The sequence below is a fragment of the Dipodomys spectabilis genome, unplaced genomic scaffold (assembly GCF_019054845.1).
Source record: "Dipodomys spectabilis isolate Male_0828 unplaced genomic scaffold, ASM1905484v1 ptg000150l, whole genome shotgun sequence".
Classification (NCBI taxonomy): Eukaryota; Metazoa; Chordata; class Mammalia; order Rodentia; family Heteromyidae; genus Dipodomys; species Dipodomys spectabilis.
Window position 1 is genome coordinate 1814421 of NW_024870827.1, and position 7285 is coordinate 1821705.

Consider the following 7285-nt stretch of genomic DNA (forward strand, 5'->3'; position numbering starts at 1 on the left):
TCCTGTCATTTGTTTTCCATTGATTTAATGGCCTTGTAAGGCCTTTTATCTGTAATTTCCTGAACCCAGGCTACAGTATCTGTGGTTCCAAACCCTCCTTTTCTGTTTTGAGTCAGTGTGGGATTAGGCAAGTTTAGATATGAGAGTAAAAGTATTTGGCAATCTTCTGCCCTTTATGAACTTGAATAGTCTCTTTTAGAGACCTTATCATGACCTTTACAGTGGTAAGACTGTCTGAGTCTATTACACCTGGTAAAACCTCAAAATTCTTTTTATAGTTTGAGCCACCAGCGTCCGGCAACACCAATACTTACTGTAAAAATTCATGAATTCCGTGGAATTCTTACAAGTGAATTGCCTGCATTGGATGTCAAATGTATTCAAGAGTTTTTGTATACATGTATAATGATTTCTGCAGAGTTTGTGAAATTTTAATCAGAAATAATTTTAACTTATCTGTTTAAATGAGTAGTACAGAAACTAAAGTATTTCTGGTGCTTGTCTGAAAAAAAATATTTTAAAATATTCTATGTTTGTGTAATGTTCATAATTTATTTTATTCTCTCCTAGATATAATTTGAATTCTATATTATTTTATAATATATAGGTTTATTAATGTGTCCTTTCAGATTGTATTCCATATAGAAAGTTTTAGATTCCTCTTTTACCTAGGTCCTAATATTATTTTTCTTTGGGATAAAATGACAATGTTGTCTAATTTCAAAAGTTTTGTAAAGTTTATGGTATGTAAACGCCTTTATGATGTGAAGATTTAATACACTGATGCCAAACTAAATTTAATTATATTAATTATGTGTGTTGTTACACTTGTTATTTTGTAATCAACTTTTTAATAACTGTTTTTCATTTCTTGCATCTGAAGAATGAAAAGTACGGAATACTTCACAAATTGTCATATCATCCTTGTGCAATTGCCATGTTAATCTCTGTATTGTAATTTGGGAATACGTGCTGCTGAAACATGTAGTATCTTATAAATTTAAGTAGTTAATGATGCAATCTTTATACAGACTTATATCATTGGTTGCCTACTTGTAACAAGGAAACTATATTGTTTCTGACAATGCTACTGATCTTATTTCCCTAAAATTCTGGGAATAGTGGAAAAAAATATATTGTTCAGCCAAATGCTCACATTTGCAAACTTTTTTTGTCAATGACAATTTTAAGTCTTTTTCATTTGGAATTTGATCATACTTTCAATAATTTATAGCTAGGTTCAAAGGTGATGGCTTTTTCAAGTACTTATTGATCCAACTGAATTAGTTTTGTGGAGCTAATGGATTCAAAGTAAGCCTTGGTTAAGAGCTACTTCTAACCTTATGCAGCTGACATTTTCCAAAATGAGGTCTTACTGGCACAAATGTCTACCTGACCCTTTACTCTTCTTCCATGTAGGAACAGACCAATCAGAATATCTTACCCTGACAGCATAGATTGTTTTACTTGAACAAAACTAATCTTAGTTACAAGGGATCATAGAGAGATGAACAGTTCAGTCAGAACTGTTCAGACTAGAAGGTATTTTATCAAAATATAATTGTTTATTATAATATATAATATATAATAAACAATTATATCTAACATTTCAAAAGTAACTAAAGCCAAGAAGGTGAAAAAATTGATCATATTCATGATTATTTAATGTCCTGGCCTGTCTACCATCCTACCAGGCAGGAAGTTACACTATTGCATTTCTATCACCAAATATTTACATACTTGCAGGAGAAGTCCAGAAGTTTCTCCTCGTTATTGGGCCTTAAATTGCTAATGTTTTAATCAGAGTGTTTTCTCTTGCCTCCAGGCTGTAATTCTACAAATGGTAAAGCTTTAGTTCCAACTCTATCAAACACTGAGTTAGAGATAATGGAATAATACTTTAAAACAGAGTTGCCTTTGATACTGTAACCACAACAGAACAATGCAAAACATGTGTCTTTTTCTTATATTATATATAGTTATATATTTTATATTTATATGTGCTGATTTTATATTTCACACAGTGAAACTTACTAGAATTAGTTGATAATTTCACAAATAAATTAATATTTATTTATTCCAATAAGTAGAATTAGAATATAAATAATTAGGTTTAAAATGTATATTAGAATATAAACGTATCAACGCAGTGTCTTTGGTATAAACTTGTGATACATTCTAACTGTTCTTGGTCTTCTGAATTCTCATGCTTAAAAAAAAATGTTGTTTTCCTCTAATCTATAAGGGATTTTACTCTGCTTCTCTGTTTATTGTTTTAATTCACTGGTCCCAAACTGTTTTTCTCCATATTTCTGAAGCATTCCTACTGATTATTCCCAAATTTTGCTGATAAGATGTCTAACAAATATTACTCTTCTGCATGACCCAATGAGTCCTAGGATCCCAGGTACCACTTACCTGCATTATCAGATAACACTGGCAAGAGTTCTCACAAAGACCCATGCAACATGCACCAAAGTAATCGAAGACCCATTTCAATTTCTCATTTCCTATATTTCAGGGCCCCAGTTTCTTGAGATACAGGATTTAGCAGTAAGCAATTGTGAAATGCAAGGCAACTTAAAATGAAAGATGATATCACAAAATTTGAGTGTATGTACTATAATTCAAACATTCAACTTACAGATGACCAGCCCATATGAGTGAACAAGTTCACAAGGTGTCACAAGATTATTTTTAATACCCCTCCCCTATGATTAATGAAAGATTTTAGTCCAGCATAAGTGGGCCAAAAAATAGTACCTGGAAGGATAGATCCATAATTGGTCTACCAAGGCCCAGAAAAATTTACTTAGAGTTCAAATATAATTCAGAAAAACATTGAGAAGATCCTTAGGGCTTCAAAACACTGGGACTTCAGTACAACATGGATCAGTGGTATAAAAATGTCACTCTCAAACCAATGATAATCTACATTTAATCTCCTGAAAGTTATTCCTTTACAAATTAACTTTTTAAAATCACATTCGCCAAAATAACATTTGACAACTAGATGATATTTAGTGACATTACAAGTTTTTCAAGTGTAGGGAGCAAGTTACAATAGCGTTGAATTATTTACCAAGCACTAATGCCAAACACATTCAACCATTCATTAAAGTGTAGAAATAGTACCAACCACAATTTGTGTTTTTCAGTAGGGGCCTTCCAGAAATGTGTTAAATAGATCAGCCTGCCAAATTTCAAACCGAAACGTTAGCTAATAAAGTAAATGTCATCATTTAATAAGGTACATTTTAAAATGTCACAAATAGTTGTCTTATCATATGTAATATTATGTTTTCCCTCTCTGTCTAACATAGGAAGAAAAATGACTTTAAGTCTTCAATATGGGTACTCATCAGAGATATGACAAACATAAAATCTGTCTTCTCTTTCTATCACATTCCTCTATTGGAATAAATTTTAGTTTTCTTGTTTTTCCAAAACTTATAGGTAGTAGAAAATATTATACCATGTAAAATAAAACAATCACACCGCTGTACAAAGCCATTAATAAAAATTAGTAGCTAGGAATACGTTCTATGCCATTTTTTAACTTTCTTTTTGACTAAAGATTAATCTTCCAAATGAATGAGAATAAAATCATGTTTAGGTGCTTCACGTCTCCAGTATTGCAAATTGTTACTGCAGATGAATGAATTATGGAAATATAAGCTGACATTAGTTCAAGCATATGCAGAATGGAAACGCCATGAAATGTATATAAACCTTTCAAATTATTAATAGACAGTTTAACAGGATGACTATCAGGAAATTGAAAACAGAAAGGAATTATAGTAAAGACATAGAATGAATGAAAAATGAACAAGGGGCAAGTACAGCTAGAATACTCAATGTACACATATGATAAAGGAAGTGGTAAATCTGAAATAAATCTTGGAGAAGCGTTTGGTTGAGAATGATGGAAGGAGTGACTCTGATCCAAGAGCATTGGACAATTAGATGGATATATTTAATTGTAACACACTTGCACAACCTTTTGAAATTCAGTTTAAAAACACAACAAAAAACAAAAACACACAGAAATGACAACCATCCAGAAATTTCTAGAGAGTATGAATATTTCCTCCCAAAATTTTAAGCAGTTAATGAAGGGTAGTCTTGGGAAAAGTAAACAACGCTGTCCAAAGAGAGAAGTTTGGGATAGGAGAGAATTTTGAACAGATTTAAATAGATTGTCTAAGGTTATAAATCATCTACATCTGCTGCAAATAGTATCTTTCTTCTACGAGTTCTCTGAACTGGATAACCCAGTCGTGAGACACACTTGATAGCTTGTGAAGATAGAAGGGAAGAAACAAGATCAAGAACCCATTACTCCATTGGAGAGAAAACAATCCTCTATGTTTTCTCTAATCTCTCTTCACTATTATTTTTTCATACTTTTAAGTCAATTGATTTTGAATTATATTTTTTCCTTCTTTCTTCTGGCAAAGTAATTGGTCAAAGTAATTCATTAAATATTATTTGCCATTTTCTCCTTTCATGCTGTTCAATTGTCCAGGCGAGTCTTTTAAACTTCCCTCTTGCATTTGGTTTCCATGAAACAACATCTATGTCAATGAGAAGAAATCTAATGTAAAACTTTGTCTCCAGAAAACAGTCCAAGAAGCTGTGATCACAAATATTTGGCTGTATTTTTTCTTTTTTCTTTTACCTTGAAAGTCTTCTTGTGTCTAAAGTGCCCACAAAAATAAATACTCCATCACTTTTTGGTTCAATCAATTCTAACCTAAAAGATATATTTTGCTAAGAAGATGGTTAAAAAAAACTGAAAAATACTGCACTTTTATCTTCTATCTTAAGACTCTCCTTAGATACCATGTAAGGAACAATGAAGTTATTCTATGCAAAATTATTTCAATATATTATTTTTCTCTTGGTCTTGCATTTGTTCACCAAGATGTATGGAGGAGAGTAGAGTTAAATCACCTATACCTAGAAAGACAGTGCCTGTTACAAAAGGACAATGATTCTATGTCTTGCTTCTATGTCCTCCTCTTAGCTCTTGCCTGATTTCCAATTAATCACAACATCTTGGCTTCAAGTCTAGTGAAGCAGAAGGACTATACGGGATCCATCACTGTTACATCTTCATGATTTCTCTTTGAAAACTCTTTAAGTTGCCTCATTTGGATGTGGAATTTATTTTCATGTCTCCATTCAATCTGTTCGGCATTGTAGTGAGCCAAATAGGCTCTGTAAAATCACTTTAGTTAGTAAAAATATTAACACAATTTAGGGCTGGGAAGTTGGCTCTTTGGTAGAGCGCTTGCCTTGAATTCCTGAGACCCTGGATTCGATTCCTAAGCACCACATAAGCAAAAAGAAAACAGCCGAAAGTGGTGCTGTGGCTCAAGTGGTAGAGCGCTAACTTTGACCAGAAGAGCTGAGGGACAGAGCCCAGGCCCAGAGTTCAGGCCCCATGACCGGACCCTCCAAAAAATATTAACACAATTTATATAAAAATGTTTGGACTCCCTTCACTGCCGAAGCCAATACGCTTAGTTAGGGCTTCTAAGAACTATGTTTTCTTACCTTTTCCATTTGCTCAATTCTTTTCTGAACCCAAAACATTTTGGCTTATGTAATAAGAGAAGTCTTCACTACCTCATGTTATTAAGGATATTATTTTTTGTGAGACACTTAGAAATGTGAAATCATTGGTTTGAATTATACAATCAGATTTTTTTCTGTTTCACTGCTTCACATGCAAAGACATTGTGGAAAGTGTTACAAACAGAAATGTGTAAACCCAACACCTTCTTTCATTTTGGAGAGAACTTTCTCCCTAAATATTTTGACTCAAATTATCTTTTTCAGAGATTTACTGTTTGGTAATTAAAGGTAAATTCACAAATTTTGATGTCTTATTTTTTTTAAGAACTTGAATTTAAATTCCAATACAACCTTGTTTCACACAGTGAGAATATATTTCCTGGGTAAGGATAATTCCAAGGGAACCAACAGGATTTACAGCAACGTTTCTGAGGTTTGTTTGTTTAGTGTGAAAAAGAGCCATCTTCACCCACATTGCTTCCTCTTTACTAAGTCTCCGTGGATTTCTTTGCATGAAAGCCTATTCTCTTTTTTTTTTTTTTTTTTTTTTTTTTGTTTTTTGTTTTGTTGTTTTCCCCCTACCATCCCCTCCCTCCCTCCCTTCCCCGAGGTTCTTTTTTTTTTTTTGATTGTGATTAAATGATTACATAATTTCAAAGTCACAAGTTCATTCTAACTTCCCTGGAGCAAATTGTCAACAAAAAAAAAAAAAAAAAGATAATCTATAATTTACCATATTAAAGATCACTTGAAATAAAAAAAAAAAAAAAAAAAAAAAAAGAAAGCCTATTCTCACAGGTAATTTTAAATTTTCTTAATAGGCTAAGTTGTTAAAATTTTTGAACAATTCAAATTTACCTGTCATAACTTAAAACTCTTGAAATTCCTTTATCAGAACCGTGAATTCACCAATCCTAATTCCACCTTTACCATCCAAAAGTTAACATGCTCTTTTCATGATATAGTGTCCATGCAGCTATTATTTTCCAGTGGCTTTGTACTGCGTACATATATAACCATATAAGCTGATGCTCAGCAAAATGAATTCCAAGATATGGAACCAGATTTTTTCATTTGTGGTTGTTGTTTTTGATAAACTATGTGATTTGTTTTCTTTGGGTTTTTCCCCTATAGTTCATTCCTGCTGTAATTGATTTTGTATTGTGTATGCATTTACCTTAAATAGGGAAGAGGAAAAGCAAAATGGTGAGACAAAAGACAAAGGGAAAACCAATGCAATAGCAACACTCACAAGACAACATGTTGGAAATGTACATTATAACTTGTGAGGGGTGAAGGGGTGAAGGAAAACTGTGAGAAAAATGAAGGAGGGGTAACAAGTTTGAAATGGTTTGTATTCACTACCTTACAATTACTGTAACCTCACTGTACATCAATTTGATAGTAAAATTGAACAAATAAGCTGCATAAAATGTAATTTTACTGTATTGGCACAGTAAATATTATTCTTTATGTAGCAATATTTTAAAATTCAATTCTATTTGACATCTAATTCAAATTGATTACCTCTTTTTTATCAGAGGGTCATCAAGGTGATTGTTATCCAACTAGACAATATTTTCATAATATACTTGCCGAATTTTTTGAGAAAGAATAAATTTATTACTTTCTCATTCTAAAACAGAAAAACACTTTAATGCTATGGAAACCTATAACTTTTAAAATTAAATAAGTTGTTAAG

General features: G+C 32.2%; 1 pseudogene; it reads right to left on the reverse strand.

Annotated features, from left to right (window-relative positions):
- Positions 1-887: 887 nt before the first annotated feature.
- Positions 888-984, reverse strand: LOC122118419 (annotated as a pseudogene).
- Positions 985-7285: the final 6301 nt, after the last annotated feature.